The sequence below is a fragment of the Schistocerca serialis genome, chromosome 5 (genome assembly GCF_023864345.2).
Source record: "Schistocerca serialis cubense isolate TAMUIC-IGC-003099 chromosome 5, iqSchSeri2.2, whole genome shotgun sequence".
Taxonomy (NCBI): Eukaryota; Metazoa; Arthropoda; class Insecta; order Orthoptera; family Acrididae; genus Schistocerca; species Schistocerca serialis.
The window spans coordinates 86,344,551-86,366,162 of NC_064642.1; the positions used below are offsets into that span (position 1 = coordinate 86,344,551).

The window sequence follows — 21,612 nt, forward strand, 5'->3', positions numbered from 1 at the left end:
GAAGAGAATAGAAGCTTTCGAAATGTGGTGCTACAGAAGAATGCTGAAGATTAGATGGGTAGATCACATAACTAATGAGGAGGTATTGAATAGGATTCGGGAGAAGAGAAGTTTGTGGCACAACTTGACTAGAAGAAGGGATCGGTTGTTAGGACATGTTCTGAGGCATCAAGGGATCACCAATTTAGTATTGGAGGGGAGCGTGGAGGGTAAAAATCGTAGAGGGCGACCAAGAGATGAATACACTAAGCAGATTCAGAAGGATGTAGGTTGCAGTAGGTACTGGGAGATGAAAAAGCTTGCACAGGATAGAGTAGCATGGAGAGCTGCATCAAACCAGTCTCAGGACTGAAGACCACAACAACAACAACAACAACAACAGATTTAAAACCGCCCCTCCCGTGCGAGATATTATCAACCAATTTTACAAGGTTATAGACAGTTTGATCAATAACAACCTAGTTACTTCCCCATCAAAATTGACATACGCCACTAAGGCTGAATTGCACCGCAATTTTAGAAAACGGTTTCAATTAAGACGCATTCTTCTAGAAATCCCTCAAAACACTTAAGACAAATATTTAGACATTTAACCCGTGCAACATTGCAGAGCCACCACAAGTTTTAGAAAACTGCAGCTTGTACAATAACTGAGGTCCGAGATTGTGAGGCCGCGACTTGGCCACGAACGGTGGAAGTGACGAGTACTTATCTTCGAATTAAAATGTGGACTCCGTTTGTACTTCCACCCCGTTCAGACCACCGGTATCGGACCAAACAGCACACGCGAGCTCAGGCGAAGTCCACCGCCCGTACGACAGCTAGTAATTTAAAAGGGGAGGCTCTGCACTTCGGTGGCCCACTGCTTCCGATCTCTGAAACATAAATCAGAAGCGACAACAGGGAACCAAACAGCCCTTCCTTCACCTTAATACCCAAACTTATAGAAAACTGCTTCGATAAAATTGACAGTAATAAAACTGATTTCATTCCTTTAAGCAGAACCACGTACACGAATGATGCAAACGGAACTGGCTCATTAAAATCCAAGCATCACATGGAGCGCCTTGTGTGGGGCTGTAAGGTACCACACGGCAATCTTTAGACACGGAATATAGATCGTTAGGTAAGGCTGCGTACACGTATCAATGTTTTAGACACTTGCCGGGCTACAGTAAGAATAAGCACACACTTAATAAGAGGCATTAAATATCACATCACAGTCCTTGCAACACTTTGCTGCCTCAAGAGCAATCATCATTATGTTCCATAAAAACACGGGAGAACTGCCGGATATCAGTAACTTCCTGCCACGATATTTCGGAGCAGTCTTCTGGCCATCTTCAGGTGAGTGCCACTGTAGTAGTACTGGCGAGCACGCGCTGAGCTCTGCTATTTAAAGCCATACTGAGGTGACATTGCTCATGCGCTGCTCAGCGTGCGCGTTCGTAACAATTCTGTGCGCTGCGCCTCGCGCCCTCCACGGTGAAAGCTTGGCGTATCGATATCAGGTCGATTTTCATCTTTATGCAGGTAACTACGTCGACTACGAAGTTTCTCTATAACAGGATTCCAAGCAGAGTTTAGCCGATAACCGCTATCTCGATTGATGAGAGTCTCGTTGTCAGACAGTCTTATTTCCACAGATTCATTGATTCTCGAGCTCCAAAAGTTTGATGTATGGGGCAAAATTTTTGTGTCGTTGTAATCCATGGAATGGTCTGTGGGAATACAATGTTCGGCGATTGCGGACTTGGCGGGTTGGAGAAGGCGAGTATGTCGTTAGTGTTCCACAATGCGTTCCTGATCAGTTCGTGTTGTTTGCCCTATATATGATTTGCCGCATTCACACGGAATTTTGTAAACACCTGATTTACGCAGGCCCAGGTCGTCTTTAACTGATACCACCAGTGATGAAATTTTGGAAGGAGGGCGAAAGATGACTCTCACTTGATACTTTCTCAATATTCTGCCTATCTGTGAAGAAATATTCGCAATAAATTGTAGATAAGCAGTCGACCTGAAGGCCCCTTCCTCTTCCTTGTTCTGTCGCTTGTAGGTCTTCATCACTCTGTTCACTTGCCTAGGTGAAAAGCCATTCTTCAGAAATACTTTTTGCAAGTGTTCCAGTTCCGCTTGAAGACTGTCGGTGTCAGAGATGGTATGGGCACGGTGGATAAAGGTTTTGAGAACGCCCATTGTTTGTGCTGGATGGTGGCACTAAACGTTGGTAGGACTTGAATTACTCAACTTGATGCCAGCTGCTGGATCGATGTGGCGAAGACCTCAGATGTTGCTTAGTCCGATAGTAGCAGCGTGTTCCTTCACGGAAGCGAGCACATGCATAGCTTCACGAGGTTGCCAAGAAGCCACAGCGCCGGCCCGCTGTTCCTGACCCCAGTACGATCGAGCGCCAACTGCCGCCCGTACTCAGGCACACCGTGCTCGCTGTCGTCTATCCAACGTCTCGCTAATACGCGCACTTCCGCGTCCCGTCCCCAACGTTGTTGCCCCTTTCCACTTCGTATTGCCCCCTATATCCTGAACCGGCCCAGACTCCAAAGACAAACTTCTGCCAGAGGGAATCGATAGTGCCTAAGCCGAAGGTATCCCTGGCGCCATTCCCGCCACAGCTCAATGACGTGGTGAGATGACCATGCCTCTCTGTTGTCCCTGCCGGCATTGCCGTATGGGCGGTGACTTCCTCCAAGGCTGCTGAGCCAGCACCCTGCAACACTGACGACAGGCTCTTGGGAGACCGGCACCATTTAGAGGCAATGGCCGTTGACGTCAGCTACTTCCCTCGGCATCATGGAGTTTGATGGCCCTCCTGTCCCTGACAACGCGCGAGAACGGCTGTGGTGGGGGTGCGACCCACACTACCCTCCCGCATGAGTCGAATGGCGACTAGCGCTGTAGCGCCAAGTCCCACTAGGAATTCAGCGTCGTGGTGGCAGCAGCCTCGGATGGAAGGTCAGCAGGGCTGTGTGGCACCGAGCCCAGGGAAGGACTTAGTGCTGGCGGCAGGGGCAGCCCTGTCTCGAACCCATGGCTGCTGCTCGCAGTGCCCAGTCCTCTCGCTGTATGGTGTAGCTCTGACGTCGTGATTGTGCTACTGTTCCCTCCATGAGAAGTGCCCCCGGAGTGCATTTCTTTCACTTAGACCCGTACCAAGAGACGTGCCCTAGTGTGGTGACATCAGGCCGTCGACTACGTGGTTACTGCTGTATGGTGGGAATGAGCGTTTGGCGTCATTGGCCGGGAGGCCCCTCGCGGGGCAGGTCCGGCCGCCATATCGCAGGTCTTATTACATTCGGCGCCACATTGGGCGACCTGCACGCCGGATGGGGATGAAATGATGATGAACACAACACAACACCCAGTCCCTGAGCGGAGAAAATCTCCGACCCAGCCGGGAATCGAACCCGGGCCCAGAGGACGGCAATCCGTCACGCTGACCACTCAGCTACTGGGGCGGACTGCTGTATGGTAAAGCTTACTGCTGTACTTGACTATCCTGGCTTCACTATCAATTTGCACTCTGGCGGCTACCGGCTGGTTGCCATTAACGTAATGCTCCATGGCTGCTTCCACAGTGCTTCTCGTTATTTCTGCTAAAGCCCCGGACTGGGTAGCAACACTATACTTCAACTTAATTCGATAGGAATTAAATAGAAATGCTTAAATATTCTCCCATCTTAAAAATAATAATGCCAACAAAACTGCGCAGAAGTCCAAACAGATCATGCTGTTATCAAAATGACGAACTGAATCGGAGAAACATGCGAATTACAGTATTATGATTCCTGTTGATACACAAGGATCGAACAGAATGAGATTTTCACTCTGCAGCGGAGTGTGCGCTGATATGAAACTACCTGGCAGATTAAAACTGTGTGCCGGACCGAGACTCGAACTCGGGACCTTTGCCTTTCGCAGACAAGTGCTCAACCATCTGAACTACCCAAGCACGACTCCCGGCCCGTCCTCACAATTTCACTCCCGCGAGTACCTCGTCTCCTATTTTCCAAACTTCACAGAAGCTCTCCTGCAAACCTTGCAGAACTAGTACTGCTGGAAGAAAGGCCATGTCTCCGCAATATCCTTTCTTCCAGGAGTGCTAGTTCTGCAAGGTTTGCAGGAGAGCTTCTGTGAAGTTTGGAAAGTAGGAGACGAGGTACTGGCGGAAGTAAAGCTGTGAGGACGGGGCGTGAGTCGTGCTTGGGCGGCTTAGATGGTAGAGCACTTGCCCACGAAAGGTAAAGGTCCCGAATTCGAGTCTCGGTCCGGCACACAGTTTTAAACTGCCAGGTAGTTTCAAGGATCGAACAGCTTATTGGAGCACACAAGTCTCCCTGCTGAAATAAAGAGATATCTGGCAGCGGTACAGCATCGTGTAAGAAATCTCTGTTCAACGAACAAGAATTCGAGGCTCGCGGCAGAAGGAAGGAAACAATGGCACATATTTTATCTAGATATAAAACAATGACTATCCCAGAACATTTAAATAGGTATGACTAACTCACCAAAATAAACCTTAAGATAGCAGCATCAATTAAACTAACACTATCCACCCCATTGTCAATATTATCCTATCGCTGTTGTATGACGTTATTAACTAAACGGTCAGTCACACTAATGTGACCACCGCCTATGTCTGACGTCAGCGCTTGATAGTCATTCACAGATGGCAGGTGGCAGCAGCAGCAGCAGTGAAGGGAATATAAGGCGAGCCGGGGGGGGAGGGGGGCAATTGGGGTATGGGTGAAGCGGAAACACAGTGCATTCGTTGTTGTAATGCGGAATCGGAGAGATTTATCTATCGTCCAAAAGGGCCTGATCAAGTGATCAAGTTTGGAAACTATTTGCGTGCCTCCTTATTTAAAGTATAGCGAGCAAGGCAAAATCGCGCTATCCAAAACCGGCGCCGAGGCAACTGTGGTCTACCAAGGCCGTAAATGAAGGAGTGAATGTTGGCTGCAGAGATGAGTACGGGCGAATAGAAGTGCAACTGTTGATCAACTAACAGTTCAGATGAAACGAGGGACTACCAACAGCGTCTCAAATTGGTTCAAATGGCTCTGAGCTCTATGGGACTTAACTTCTGAGGTCATCAGTCCCCTAGAACTTAGAACTACTTAAACCTAACTAACCTAAGGACATCACACACATCCATGCCCGAGGCAGGTTTCAAACCTGCGATCGTAGCGGTCGCACGGTTCCAAACTGTAGCGCCTAGAACAGCTTGGCCACCCCGACCGGCAACAGCGTCTTCTCGACGGTCGTTTAGTGAACGTTGCGAAGAACAGGCCCACGCAACAGGTGCCTGGTTCACGCACCCTTGCTTAGTGCCGTTCACTGGCGACGAAGGCTGGAATTTGCACGCCAGTGCCACAGCTGGACGTCCGCTTAGTGGTAACAGATGGCCTTATCAGACGAACCATGTTTTATGCTCCATCAGATGATTAGCCGTTACGTGTACGGCGTAAAACGTCTGAAAGCAAACCAGTTCTTCGGCACCATGAGGCCCGATACTTAGGTGTAGTCGTCGATGACAGGTGGAACTATACATCACATATTGACACCGTGACGCAAAGATCTCTAGAAACATTCAATAATTTGATTGGGATTGGTCATACACGATTCCACCTGCCACCAGAATTAATAAAACTTTACCACAGTAGTAATCCGACATCGATTATAGGTCAGGAGTCTGGGCTCACAGGATTACGAGGATCATGCCCGCCATAGCCGTAAGAAGAGTGCAGCGAAATATGCTCCTACGTTATGTAGGGGCATATAGGACAACTCCGGGGGGAGCATAATCAGTATTAATGAGACTTTGTCCTCTTGATATAAAGATGAGGGAACAGGCGGCAGTGGCCGAGTGGTTCTAGGCGCTACAGTCTGGAACCGCGCTACCGCTACGGTCACAGGTTCGAATCCTGCCTCGGGCATGGATGTCTGTGATGTCCTTAGGTTAGTAAGGTTTATGTAGTTCTAAGTTCTAGGAGACTGACGACCACAGCAGTTAAGTCCCATAGTGCTCAGAGCCATTTGAACAATTTTTGAACAGGCGGCGTGATACTGGGTAAAAAAGTAGAAAAGGGGCAAAATAATCGAACTAATGGGGATTCACGTGGAGAACAAATCAGAAATTAAGCGTAGGGGGGAGTAGCTAAGGTAGGAACAGTGGGACAACGAGGAAACGGGCCGTAGTACATACGACTTGCTGCCCAACATTATGGAGCGATTACAGCTACAACACTCTAAGCCATCAAGAGAACTGATGCACTTCCTCACTGGATATGGACCCTACCCGGCGTACCTATGCCGGTTTGCGAAGTGGGCTACACCAGGCACCCCGGACTATGTGGTGTATGAGTGTCACCTCTACGACGATGTAGTGGCACAATTAAGACAACAGCTACCAAATTACGACACGTACCACTAGCTCTGGCAAGAGGACCATTTCCAAATCTTGAGTGAACTTGCCAATGAAATATCAAGCAACATTATAACAGAATTAATAAGGCATAACCATTAATAGATCATACCTGATTTAGACTCCGTACACCTGTCCTGTTCTACCAAGGCGTGGACTTGCCAGCCGCTTCACGGCTGGGATCCGCCACGTCTATGATTAGGGGGGAGGGTGCACATTCTAACTGATTCAGACACTCACCGGACATGACTGTAGGATTTAGTATTTTTAGAAGTAGGATAAGATAGGATAATTCCATAGCACAGTACTGCAGCGATTCGCTATTCTGGGCCATCCCGGTGCCAGGGGCATACCCACGGGGATTAGCTCGGTGGGCACGGCCAACAATGCAGATTGATAAACGACGGCACACCTGTAATGCTGCAGGCTGCAGACTGCCAATAAGAAGTAGATATGTAAAACACCGGTAACCCAAAGACACAACGAGTAATGCCCACAGTGGAAACAGGAACAACACCACATTCCTAGAATTTAGATAAGCTGCAGTAATTGTAATTGTAATAAGTATAAATTAGGACTCTCTAATGTGATAGGTGGGCAACGGCCTTGCCGCAGTGGATACACCGGTTCCCGTGAGATCACCGAAGTTAAGCGCTGTCGGGCGTGGTCGGCACTCGGATGGGTGACCATCCAGGCCGCCATGCGCTGTTGCCATTTTACGGGGTGCTCTCAGCCTCGTGTTGCCAGTTGAGGAGCTACTCGGCCGAACAGTAGCGGCTTCGGTCAAGAATACCATCTAACGACCGGGAGAGCGGTGTGCTGACCACACGCCCCTCCTATCCGCATCCTCAGCTGAGGATGACAAGGCGGTCGGATGGTCGCGGTAGGCCACTCGTGGCCTGAAGACGGAGTGTGTTATAATGTGTTAGGTGGTGGGTTATTATGAATCATGTATTTGAAGAATAAAGATTTTTAAAAACTCAGAAAAAAACATTGTGCAACAATTGTCGGAGGTTCCAGGCCGAAGGAGGGAGCACTATCATCTGGGGAATGTTTTCATGGCATTCTCTGAGTGATCTCGTCACTCAGGAAGGCACACTGGATTAACAGAAATATGCATCTATCCTTGGGCACCATGTCCACCCCTACATGCAGTTTGTTTTTCCTCACCACGATGGCATCTGCCAGCAGGACACTGCAACGTGTCACATACCTCCCAGTATACGTTCCCGGTTCTGAAACACCAGGATGAGTGTACCGTATTTCCTTGGTGTGGGGCGTTGCCTACTAGTCTCGTGTAGGGCGCTGCGTTCTCGGCAAGCTATACAACAATTCAAGCAAATAATATTAGTAGTTTTATTTCAATAAAGCAGATTGACAATACTTAACCCTGAAATGACCATGGTGTCGCAAGCGATGGGTGAAATGCAACATAAACCCCAGTCCTTTGCTACATATAATGTTCACGCAAGTTTGACACACAGTTTGTGGATCACTAATAACTGCTATAGTAGCGCTCTCTGCTAAGCTGTGCTAATAACTCCGTGAATACTGTTCACTAATGTCCGGCCGAGGCTGGCAGGAGCGTCGCTTATATTCACTTCGGCTAGATGCCGCTCCTATCGTGGTGACGTTCTGGTGAGCGCGCTATTGACCGAAGTCGTCTCATCGCCTTCTCTTCTCTTGCGTTCTTCATCTTCGTTCCGGCGCTTGTGGTTACGCCAGAACCCTTGGCCACGAGGTACCCCAGGTTTAAGCCCAGTCGAGAATCAGTGCGACCAGGCTGTTCACGCCATGGATTCTCAACCGAGAAACCTAGCGCACCTGGCCACGACACTGTAGTTGGCATCGCCACACACCCCTGTCTCTATCTACGAGAGCTTCATATACTCTCTTCCTGCATGTCTAGCATCGGTTCAGATCACAATGTTATTTGACACTACAGATCCGCAGCATGGACTCAGAAAACAGATGCCAGAGACCTTATAACCATGTTCGATCTGGTCAATTTCCGTAAAGGCGTCGCTCCGTCATACGCACAGAATTTACAAACCACTTGGAATGAGAAGATGGCCAAATACAAATAATTTGCACCTGAAGTAACAATGCAAAGTATATCACTGGAGTGATTGTAAAAAAAAAAAGATATAACAAGCAGAAGGAACCTGAAAGCGCTAATGACTTTTGTGTTGAACTCCTGCAAAGTCTGTCGAATAGTAGAGAAAAACCGTTGAAATATATTGATAATGTGCTGTAAGAAACTATCATCTGTACATGAACGAACACGAAAAATGTGTAAAAGTACTACTGACACCATGACTACATTACAGTTTTGTAAGTAGGCTGTTTAGGTTTTTATGTTGGTAACGCCTCTGTATGAAAATCACTGAATGCTGTGTGCAGTCTGTGGCTGGTTGGACTCATTGTTGGAATATTCGCTTGTGTAGTGTTGGGCAGTTGGATGTGAACAGCGCGTAGCGTTGGGCAGTCGGAGGTGAGCCGCCAGCAGTGGTGGATGTGGGGAGGGACATGCCAGAGTTTCGCGAGGAGGGTCTGATCGTCTGTCCGCCAGAATAAGGAAATTTGTAAAGATGGAAGTCATGAATTGATAGATATATATATGATTACTTTTGAATATTATTAAGGTAATAAAATGTTTGTTCTCTATCAAAATCTTTCATTTGCTAGCTATGCCTATCAGTAGTTAGTGCCTTCAGTAGCTAGAATCTTTTATTTAGCTGGCAGTATTGACGCTCGCTGTATTGCAGTAGTTCGAGTAACGAAGATTTTTGTGAGGTAAGTGATTCATGAAAGGTATAGGTTATTGTTAGTCAGGGCCATTCTTTTGTAGAGATTATTGAAAGTCAGATTGCGTTGCACTAAAAATATTGTGTGTCAGTTTAGTGTTGATCAGAATAAGTAAAGATCGAAATGTCTGAGTACGTTCAATTCTGCTCAGCTGTTTGAAAATCAAATAACGTAAGAGGTTTACCAGCACAGTAATTCATAAATTTTGCTAAGGGGACGTTTCAGTTTTTACTACTACAACTATTATTATTATTAAGTGAAATTATGTAACCTAAAGGATAAGATAATTTCTGTTTATCTTCTTAAGAAAGAGGCTATTGCAAAGAGCAATAATGCAAGTCCATAATTTGTCTATGACGTCAGTTCCTAAGTTCATCAGCAATAATGCTGCATTGTTTCTGATTACTGCTGTCAATCGTGCATCACAACAACTACCAATTACATTCGATGATAGCTTTATAAAATACGGAAAACTGTCGCTGAACCGGAAAATATCGACAACCTGGTGAAATTAGAACAATAGACATCGTGAACGCGTGAAATGCTTGCGAAGCGCGCCGTTCGCTCGTAAAAATAAAAAATAAAAAATTATACAATATTTCGAAACTTGTTTCTCGCGATGGACGAACCGAACACTGCTATCGTGGAGGTGGCGCAGTGTCTGAAGCCCTCCACACGCATTCAGCTTAATTTAAGTTTTCTGCGGGTTCCCTACACCTCTTAAATTGCGGTAGGAAGCCTTTCAAAAGATCTCAGCCGTCTCCGTTCCCCAGCCTTCCGCTATACGAGTTAGCCCGCCGTCTGTAATAAATTCGTCTTCGCTTATCATCCTTTTCCTCTTTTCTTATGAAAACTGCTATTCCTGGAATTAAAGAATTATGTGCAGTAATTTCTCGCCGATCTACGGAGAGATTGTCAAAAGTGGCTAACGAACCGGTGACGGAGATGAACTGCGTGGGAATCGAGACCTACTCCGCCAACATCAAAATCATAATACGTCGACATCAACGTAATTTAAGATCTAATTTTGTTCAGATTACAAAAATCAATATTATATTCGTAAACATTTCGCACAGTTGTTTAAACCACAGTTTCTCTGATGTATTATAATCGTAAAAGAGCGTATGTGAAAGTATAAATTCTTGCTTAATGTTTGGCACGCATTTCTCCTCTTTGAGAAAATGATCGCTTCTGTAAATATGTCAGTGATAGACCGTATCTAAAAAGACTGTATTTTTCCATATCTCCTCCTAGGATAGACAAGATGACGAAACATGGGTAGGAGAGATGCCTTACGATTGTACTGGTTCGTTGAATTACAAAGACAAGTCAATCCTACTCATTCACAGCTGGCTTAAGAAGCTTTCATTATAGTCTCAATCCAGTGGAAACAATGAAGGAGTTAGAAGAACACTTACCTATTATAAGCGTATGCGGTAACCGATGCAGACGTAAAAAGTGAATGAAACATTTCATAGATACGTAACTAAACAAACAAAGGAATTACAAGATAGCAAGTATTATTCTACTTTTGTATAACTGCAGTTTTTTGTGCTTTATCTTTTCATTTCTTCCTCAAGGGACACACATGTTGTTTTAAATTGAGCAACCTTCACAACCTACACATTGTGACCAGTCAGGCTTAGATCGAGTTCTAGAGTAAAGTTCCAGACATTCCGCACATTCATCTTCATTTAATTTCTCTGAGTCGGTTGATGCATTTCTCAAATAGTCTTCGATTCAAGGAGCTCGATTCGTTATCCGTTTTATGTATTCGGCATCATGTCTTTAACCTATGCACAGGTGAACTAAAAAAACTATACCACACTAGAAGCGCGATACTGCCTCACAATAAACTAATAGTCGTTTTAGGTTACAGACTTCATTCTTACCTATGTACTGACAGAAACCAATCCGTTAGCAGAAATATTCGTACAGGTACCAGTTGACTTTCTCGATGCCGAATTATCTGCTGCCCCTCTATAAATAGAACGAGGGCAATAATTACACCTGAGAATCAGTTTCGATACAGAACAGTACCATTAACCATAAGAAAAGATTTAGATTTGTAATTGTGGAAGATGAGGCATGATTTTAAGTAAAGGAAACTGCGTAGACGCTACAAGTACTTTCATCATTTCGTTTTTAGCAGTTTTAAAACCAAAATAACCTTTAAGTACACAATTAAAGTATTTGTTCGACTTTTGGAACACATTCTTTTTCCTGTTACAGTAGTACGGTCAAGGTACTCCAACTTCTTTGTTCTCCAGTCGTCGCCAGCTTTCAGTTTTACCATTTACATGGTCGAAATACAAGTTACTGTGTATGAATTCTGTTATCGATCCAGAAACTCTCCTCTGGTAAGTTTTCATACAGTTGGTCTTTACATCCCACGAGCCACTGTACATAAACCTTCTGACAGAAGAGAGAGACTTCGAGTGTTTTAATGCAGATCCAACGGTATCCACCTCTTACTTCGAATTTTATGTCTTATCCGGTGCGAAGTAATGGCCTCACAAGTTATCGACAGTGTGTAAAATCAGTTTGGTCCCTTTCACAAGTGTTCAAAGGTTGATGATAGGTACTTTCCTGCGTTTAATTTTGGTCAGCATTCAACAAATGCAACATTTAACCCATCATATCATTCAAGATTTAACGTAGTTATCCATGTAAAACGCACTGCACCTTTCCTTCTTTACTACGACGTCGCATATATCGTTCGCTTCTCGTTAGGATATAATGCGCTTTCTTAAATCTTTATTATGTGGCTACAGTTTTGCAATGTCCTTCACATGAATCATCTTCAAGTGGCGCCCTTCTCTTCACTGTTGAAAACCAAGGAGCAAATTCGCACTTTGACGGCAATCATACTAAAACTAATAACGCTTTAGTATTTCAGGTTACCCATTTGGACGAAACAAATGGAATGCAGCAATTTCAATACGACCGTAATGGATGGTAGAAGGACCTAGAAGTTCTTGGTTGAACGTCAAGAGATAATAAAATATCGGAACTGCGCCCTAATGTAAAGTTAGTTGATGACATTATAATAAAAGCATGAACATCTTGGATGCGTATGATTGAAGACTGAAAAGCTTTGGGGCTCTTGGAGTCCTTTATCCAGCGGTGGATATCAAACGACTGATGATGAGATCACGACATCATCATCATCGCCATCATCATCAATTTGTAGTGCTTTGTGAATATGTGAGTGGAATACACTTCACCATTTTCCGAATGACACGTCTCCTATTTTTCAGTAATCTCTGTTCCCTGGTTTTCTACTTTTCTTACGCCTCAATAAGTGTTTGTGATAGAAGCCTGAAACTACGTCAGTATATGTGCACTAAAACTTACTTTCCTAGCGGTGTGTACTGTGCTGATCCAAGCGGCACATCAGATCTGCTTATTAGATCGGTGATGATCCATTATTTATAGCCAGAGTTTGACAGAGTTGTAGAAGACTTGCAATCGAACAAGGGAGTATGGAGAGATAAAATTCCTTCGTAATTTCAAAAATCCATGGCGGAAGTGGTAACCAAATGATTATTCTGCTTAGTTACTCTGTGTAACTTGCGTGGCTGGATACATCGCTGGACATTTGGAACTATATCAGCCTCACAAACCGAAGAGACATTCAACCTATATAAATGCGATAACTATCGCGCAATTAGATTAAGAGCTTATACATCCGAATTTGTGACAAGAATAATATACAGAAGAATGGGATGTTAAATGGAGGTTCTGTTGGATGATCAGTTTGCGTTTAGGAACGGTAAAGGCGCCTTAGAACCTCTGACGTTGCATTTGATAACGGAGGCAGTTCATAGGAATAGGCACCTTCGTAGTAGGATTTCACGCACCACAAAAAAGCGTTCAAAGACATAAAATTGTGCAAGATGCTCTAAATTCGCACAAAAATACATGTAATCTTAAGAATTGGTAATGTACTCTATCTACAAGGACCATGAGGTATCAACAAGAATGGCAGAATAAGAGAGGTGCTCGAATTAAGAATGACTTATAGGTCAAGAACGCAGTCTTTCTGTTCAACATGTGCATCGAAGAAGTAATGATGAAAACAAAAAAACTCGTTCAGGGTGAAGATATAACAGTGACTACATATGTTAATGACATAGCTATCCTCAAAGAAATTCAGGAAGGATTACAGGTCCAGTTGAAGTGAATGACCAGTTTGTTGAGTAAAGATTATGAATTTAGCGTGGAAGCAAAAAACAGATAAAGGACAAAGAATGGAGGATATAAGAAACAGATCGAAGTTTTTGAGATACAGTGTTACACAAAAGTGCTGGAAGCTAAGTAAATTCATAAGATAAAAAAATAGGCTTTCCAAATAATCGTCAAGGAAAGGATGTATCGAAATCACTAATTATAGGAAGGGGTATGATAATAGCATACGTGTTAAGACTTGAGTGAATAGGTTTTACGGAACTAAAGGGAGTCGTAGAGGGCTAAACCTACACGGGAATTGAGGACGTTAGGAGTAAAAAATGCTCTGAGATGAGGCGAGTCGCATGCAGTCAGAATACTAAGAACAAAAATTAAGATTTAAAACTAAAAAGTGAACCGGAGTTTAACTCGAACCCCTGTCTCCGTTGGTAGTTGTCATTGAATTCTATCGCTGTAGTACTCTTAATGATGGTACATACAAGGACTGCGAATTATTGAATTTATGGTTCTATTGCTAAACGGCGGGCTTTCTTAAGATTACCGACCCATTTGTTGCACATGGCCAGCAGACAGATCCTACGCTTTAAGTCTTCTAAACATCCCTGCATTAAAGCTTGCTTTGTATTCATGTAACATGTGAAACAGTAGACAGGAAAGTCTAGTTCCAAATCTGTTCTCGGCTAGCCACTCAACAGTGTATGGCGGAGGTTACTTCTGGTACAATTATCTCTTGCTCTTTTTCTGCTCCGTTTGCGAATGGCACATGGGAATTATGATTGCCCTTTAAAGCGCCGTACGTGCTCTGGTTTCTACGGTTTTCTCGTCGTGACTATTTTGCTAGATGTATTTGGGAGGATGTAATATTTTGCCCTACTCTTCCCGGAAAGTATTCTTTAACCATTGGAACACTAAACGTCTCCTTGATATACAATGTGTCTGTTGTGGGGTCTGCCACTACACTTCAAATGGTTCAAATGGCTCTGAAAACTATGGGACTTAACTTCTGAGGTCATCAGTCCCCTACAACTTAGAACTACTTAAACCTAACTAACCGAAGGACATCACACACATCCAAGTCCGAGGCAAGATCGAACCTGCAACCGTAGCCATCTCGCGGTTCCAGACTGTAGCGCCTAGAACCACTCGGCCACTCCGGCCGGCTCACTACACTACGTTGAGCATCTCCGTAAAGCGTTCGCGCTGAGTAAAAGAAACAACTGAATCAGAGAAGAAGCCTTACCAGCGCACGGCAGCATCGTTTTGCCATTATGGCAGCGACGCGTCGTGGCAAACACTCCACGAGTCGCGAAAGCGTTGAAGCTGCTTTCTATTCTGTGGCCGTTCAGCATACTTCCACAACTCAGACATACCGGAAGAAGATCCAACGTGCGCACCCGTGTGGGGAGTTTGTCTAACCACTGATCAATTCCGGAACTGATGGGGTAGTGTAGTGTTCTCGTAAAAGTACAGGTCGCTAGCCCTATGCTATAGGCACAAAGTCTGTTCTCAGGCGTTGCACAGTAGCATGCTGTAGAGCTCGCCGGTAAGAGTGGATGTAAGACTCACCAACGGGTCCATTTCATCCCGTGAAAGCTTACCCTAGAGGTCAATGCTGCCATCATCTGCCCTGGGCACTGAGCATCGCCAAAGAACTTACGAAAATCCGAGATGCTCCAAATTGAGTCAATCATTTTACTTCGTCCATCACACGTCTCATGCAATGGGTCGGAGAGCATAATTACAGTAATTCGAGCTTTTCTAGTGGCTTGACAGTCCTTCTTCGTATATATCATCTACGAATGGAATAAGTAAATAGAAAACTTGTGCTTCTATGCTGCGTCCCCTGCATCTTGTGGAGTACAAATAAATACCGGGTGATCAAAAAGTAAGTATAAATTTGAAAACTTAATAAACCACGGAATAATGTAGATAAAGAGGTAAAAATTGACACACATGCTTGGAATGACATGGGGTTTTATTAGAACCAAAAAAAAAAAAAAAGTTCGCAAAATGTCCGACAGATTGCGCTGGACAGCAAAACGTCAGTGATTACGCATGACAATCGTGTATAAAAGGAGCTGTAATGAGAGAGAGAATCAGATGCGCCATCAGTCGCAGCATGTTGACGTTACCTGAAAAGGCGCTTTTAGTGAAGCTGTATTATCAGAATGGGTAATGTGCTAGTTCAGCGTTACGATCCTATCGCCATAGGAAGGGGATTCGAACAGGTAAAGGTCCATTGACAAATGCAGGTGTGGCGAGAATGATTTCGAAGTTCGAAGTTACGTGTTGTTTAGACGATAAACCCCGTAGTGGCCGACCAAGCACAAGGCGTAATGCTGCTGACACAGTTCAGGAAGAAATCGAGACTGTAGCGGGTTCGTCTATGCACGGGGAAGTCAGTGCTCGTGGAGTCGCACGTCACACCGGCATTCCGTACGCTACAGTTTGATTGGCACTGAGGCGTACCCTCCGATGCTATCCGTACAAAACCTATCGACATCATGAACTGTTAGCTGGCGATTTAGTGAAGCGGAGGGCATTTGCGGTGTGGGCGTTTCAAAAGATGACGATTGGTTGAATAACGTGCTGTGGACCGACGAAGCTCATTTCACGCTCCGATGGTCTGTCAACGCCCACAACTGCAGTATTTGGGCCACCGGAAATCCTAGAACTGTCATGGAAACTCCATTGCATGACGAGAAAGTCACGGTATGGGTTGGATTTACCACATCTACCGTTATCGGGCCTTTTTTCTTCGAGGAAATGCGTGAGTCTGGTTTTGCAACTGGCACCGTGAAGGGCTGATGAAGCCTGGCTGATAAACACCTGCTGGAACGTACGATGTTTATGCAGGATGAGGCTCCACCCCATATTGCTAGGAGCGTGAAAGATCTCTTGCGCGCGTCGTTTGGTGATGATCGTGTGCTCAGCCGCCACTTTCGTCATGCTTGGCCTCCCAGGTCCCCAGACCTCAGTCCGTTGCGATTATTGGCTTTGGGGTTACCTGAAGTCGCAAGTGTATCGTGATCGACCGACATCTCTATGGATGCTGCAAGACAACATACGACGCCAATGCCTCACCAGAACTCCGGACATGCTTTACAGTGCTGTTCACAACATTATTCCTCGACTACAGCTATTGTTGAGGAAGAATGGTGGACATATTTAGCATTTCCTGTAAGGAACATCATCTTTGCTTTGTCTAACTTTGTTATGCTAATTATTACTATTCTGATCAGATGAAGCGCCATCTGTCGGACATTTTTCGAATTTTATTACTTTTGTGGTTCTAACAAAACCCCATGTCATTCTAAGCATGTGTGTCAATTTGTGCGTCTCTATCTACATTATTCCGTGATTGATTCAGTTTTCAAATTTATACTGACTTTTTGATCACCCGGTAAGTAGATTTAGGAGGAGGAAGTAAGATGCATAATTTAACATCCCATTGACTTCCAAGGTTATTGCAGGCGAATCATTTGCTTAATGAGAGAAGGAATGGAGGGGCAGTTAGCTCAGGCAGTGAGGGATATGGAATGAAGGACTGGGATAGTTCATTTCTAAAAAAGAAAGTGTTCTTTGTTGAAAAACGTGCTGTAAGAATAATCTCTGGTCCGCTCCCACAATAATTTTGTAGACATTAAGAAACTATGCATTTCAACTACTGTTTCACGGTATATTTATTCCCTCATGGAGTTCATTGTAATTGATCTTCTGCAGTTCAAAAGGAACAATGATGTACATAATTCGATACCAAATGACTTTCATTACTCCACGTTAAGGTTGACTTTAGCACAAAAAGAACTGCACAATGCAGAAATCAAAATTTTTGCTCACTTGCCCAGTGATATAAAATGTCTGACAGACAGCAAAGAAAATCTGTAAACAAACTGAGAACAAATTAAATTACATTCCAGAAGATAGGTTAACTCCCAGCAAAAAAACTTTCTCATCAACATCGTTTGGTTGCAGATGACAAGCTACCTCTAGTAATTAACACACAAGTGATCCGGGCCGACCGGGGTGACCGAGCGGTTCTAGGCGCTGCGGTCTGGAACCGCGAGACAGCTACGGTCGCAGGTTCGAATCCTGCCTGGGGAATGGATGTGTGGAATGTACTCAGGTTAGTTAGATTTAAGTAGTTCTAAGTTGTAGGGGACTGATGACCTCAGAAGTTGTCCCATAGAGCTCAGAGCCGTTTGAACCATTTTTTGAAGTGATCCGGAAAATTCATGTACACCAAATGTAAAAAATTAATCAAACCAAAACCCACTGATGATGGCACAGTGGTGCCGAAACATGTTTGGGTACTGACAAAAAACGGTGTTTTGCATAACTGGCGGACCTCACATCCAACAATTTTAACTGCAAACACGGCCACCACAAGGAGCTGCAAATCAAAATGATGAACGAGAATGTTTCTCCTTGATAGCTCCTTCTATTCCGTAGGAGAATTTCTGTTATTGTATTGTGTGAAATATGCTCCATAGGAATTACTAAACCACATTTGTACAATTAAAAATAAGCTTGTAAATCTTCTGCATGAAGCTGTACATGCAAGTTAATCTGTCATGTGAATATAAAATCACTTGTTACACGTCATTACGCATTATCGTGCCAATGATCCATGGACCATGAAACCAGCTAACTCATGGAACCCTGGATCATTCGCGTGATATAAGAAAAAATGCTTATAAGTTGACTGGATGTGGATTTGAATAGTCCTACTGAATGTAGTTACCTTATCTTCAGCAGCGCGTCACTAAGCGCGCACTGGTCATTATTTCTTTCAAACTATCAGTGCACAGACACCGTATAACAATGTTTGGCTCCCTTACTACTTGCATCAGGATTCAAAAGAGAATCACTCTTAAACAACTGCTAGCAAGTAAAAATCTGGGATTCTTTTCCCATTTTTCGCCAGCCTCTTTTGTATGAAAGAGAAATTCCATTTTTAGCCTTTCGCTAAAAGCGACTTTTAATGACGAGACCACGATAAATTATTTGAAAGTTACGCCCTACGCGGGAAAAAATTTCCGGTTGCGCGGGCGCAGAAAAAGGTGCCGGCACGGATTCATTTAATAAGGTTCTCTTTGACCTGGCGAGCAGTGTTAATGAAAAATCTCGCTCACGTCCCGGGGACGGTGTAGCGCTGTGGCGTCCTTAATAAACGGCGCAGACGAGACGGGGGGCGTAGCAGGGGTTGAGGGGCAGACGGGCTGGGGCCGGGAAATATTGCCTTCGGAAACGGAAATACTCTCTGCTTAGCCGGTATTTATGGCTCGCGACGACGGCTGCAATCTAGGCGCAGCATGACAGCGCGAGTGTTCAGCTTCCCCGTCCTCCTGATGTCAGCCTGATAAGGTCGCCAGTCGAGCGACGGGAGCAGCTGAGGGTGTTAGTGGAAGATTTATTTATTCTCGAATCAGAAACATACAAATTTACAGTTGCCATACACATCAATAAATATATACACACAAATTGTATTTATACAGGGTGATTCAAAAAGAATACCACAACTTTAGGAATTTAAAACTCTGCAACGACAAAAGGCAGAGCTAAGCACTATCTGTCGGCGAATTAAGGGAGCTATAAAGTTTCATTTAGTTGTACATTTGTTCGCTTGAGGCGCTCAACAGAAAGCTTTTTGTGTTATTGAGTACGGCAGAAGTGAATCGACGACAGTTGTTCAGCGTGCATTTCGAACTAAGTATGGTGTTAAACCTCCTGATAGGTGGTGTATTAAACGTTGGTATAAACAGTTTACAGAGAATGGGTGTTTGTGCAAAGGGAAAAGTTCTGGACGGCCGAGAACGAGTGATGAAAATGTAGCACGCATCCAGCAAGCATTTGTTCGCAGCCCAGGAAAATCGACACGCAGAGCTAGCAGAGAGCTGCAAATTCCACAATCAACTGTATGGAGAGTCCTACGAAAAAGGTTAGTTATGAAACCTTATCGTCTGAAATTAGTTCAAGCACTGTCTGCAGCTGATAAGATTAAAAGAATCGATTTCTGTGATTTTATCCTTGCTCAAATGGAAACAGATGAATCTTTCGTTTCAAAGATTGTGTTTAGTGATGAAGCAACTTTCCACACTAACGGGAAAGTCAACCGTCACAATGTCTGTATATGGGGCACTGAGAATCCGCGTGAAACAACTCAGTATGAACGTGACTCGCCTAAGGTGAACGTTTTCTGTGCCATTTCAGCCAATAAAGTTTTTGGTCCCTTTTTCTTCGAAGGTGCTACTGTAACTGGACTACAGTATCTGGAGATGTTAGAGAATTGGCTGTTCCCTCAGCTCGAACAAGAAGCACAACAATTCATATTTCAGAAGGATGGAGCGCCACCACATTGGCACTTATCTGTCCGTAACTACCTGAACGTCAACTACCCGAGGCGATGGATCGGCCGCCAGGCAGCCCGTGAAAGAGCACTTCATCACTGGCCTCCAAGAAGCCCTGATCTTACCTCCTGCGATTTTTTCTTATGGGGGTATGTTAAGGATATGGTGTTTCGGGCACCTCTCCCAGCCACCATTGATGATTTGAAACGAGAAATAACAGCAGCTATCCAAACTGTTACGCCTGATAGGCTACAGAGAGTGTGGAACGAGTTGGAGTATCGGGTTGATATTGCTCGAGTGTCTGGAGGGGGCCATATTGAACATCTCTGAACTTGTTTTTGAGTGAAAAAAAAACCTTTTTAAATACTCTTTGTAATGACGTATAACAGAAGGTTATATTATGTTTCTTTCATTAAATACACATTTTTAAAGTTGTGGTATTCTTTTTGAATCACCCTGTATTACAAGTGCCCAGTACTTTGCAACCTCCAAAGCGCTTGGAGTGGGTTGTAGGAGATCAATCTCCGTGCAGGATGTAGGGCACAAAAGGCACTGGAGCCTGTGGCTTGTGGTTTGTTCTTGTCCTCAATCACAGGATGTATCTTCTGTTATGAAGCCCCATCTGTTGAGGTTGTCTCTGGATCGCCCAACTCCTGATCGTAATCTGTTTAAAGATTTCTACACCAGCCAGCTCTCGTTGTGTCCAGGTGGTAGTTCTTCAGCTTCTGACGTCTGCAGGTGAGGCGTCGACTTCTTCCATAACTCCAAACTTGCCTTCTCTGGTGAAATGGTGAGCTTCTCGGATGTTCTCAGGAAGCTCTTTCGCGAACTCAGCCGTTGCTGTGGTGGATTATGTCCGTGCAGTGGATGGGCACTGTCCTGTTCCACTTTCAGTCTCTCCTTGTTGGCAGCCACTGTTCTGCGTATCCATGGTGGCGCTATTCCAGCCAGGCAGTAGAGCTTATTAGTTGGGGTAGGTCTTAAGCAACCTGTGATCAACCTGCAGGTTTCGTTGAGAGCAATGTCTACTTGTCTGGCATGAGATGACCTGTACCAGACTGGATAAGCACATTCAGCAGTAGAAAAGCACAGTGCCATTGCAGAACTGCGAATAGTTTGTGGATGTGATCCCCACTGTGTCCCCGCTAGTTTGCGAATTAGGTTGTTTCGAGCGGAGATTTTCATTTTGGTGTTCTTGCAGTGAGTTTTGAATGTCAGAGTTCTGTCGAGAGTGACTCCCAAGTATTTAGGTGCGTGATGATGCTGGAGTTGGATGCCTGACCATGCAATATGTAGCTCACGATTAGCTTCCCTGTTCCTTAAATGAAAGGCACACACTTGTGTCTTCGAAGGGTTTGGTCTGAGTTGGTTCCGATTGTACTAGCTTGACAGTGTTCTAAGTGCTGTTGTCAGGTTTCTTTCCACTCTTTCAAAGCATGAGCTCTGTGTAGCAAGGGCTAGGTCATCTGCATATAAGAATCTCCTTGTGTCTGGGGTCAATGGCTGGTCGTTGGTGTAGATGTTGAAAAGAAGTGGAGCCAAGACGCTTCCCTGAGGTAGATCATTTTTCTGCGCTCTCCAGCGACTGCGTTGCCTTTGAAATTCAACAAAAAACCTGTGGTTTCGGAGGAGGGTGCTGAGTAGTCTAACGATGTGGGCGTTCTCGATCATATTGTATAATTTTGCATGGAGTAACCGATGATGATGGACAGTATCATACGCTGCTGTGAGATCCACGAAGACCACGCCCGCTACTTGACGGGTTTCAAAACCATCCTCTATAAACTGAGTGAGATTCAGAAGTTGTTCTGTGCAGCT

General features: G+C 44.6%; 1 protein-coding gene and 1 pseudogene across 1 annotated transcript in view; both read left to right on the plus strand.

Annotated features, from left to right (window-relative positions):
- LOC126481760 (Down syndrome cell adhesion molecule-like protein Dscam2) overlaps window positions 1–21,612 on the plus strand; it is a 723,682-nt gene that overhangs the window by 330,127 nt on the left and 371,943 nt on the right. The gene's annotated exons all lie outside the window — the stretch shown is intronic.
- On the plus strand, window positions 7,042–7,159 carry LOC126482655 (5S ribosomal RNA; annotated as a pseudogene).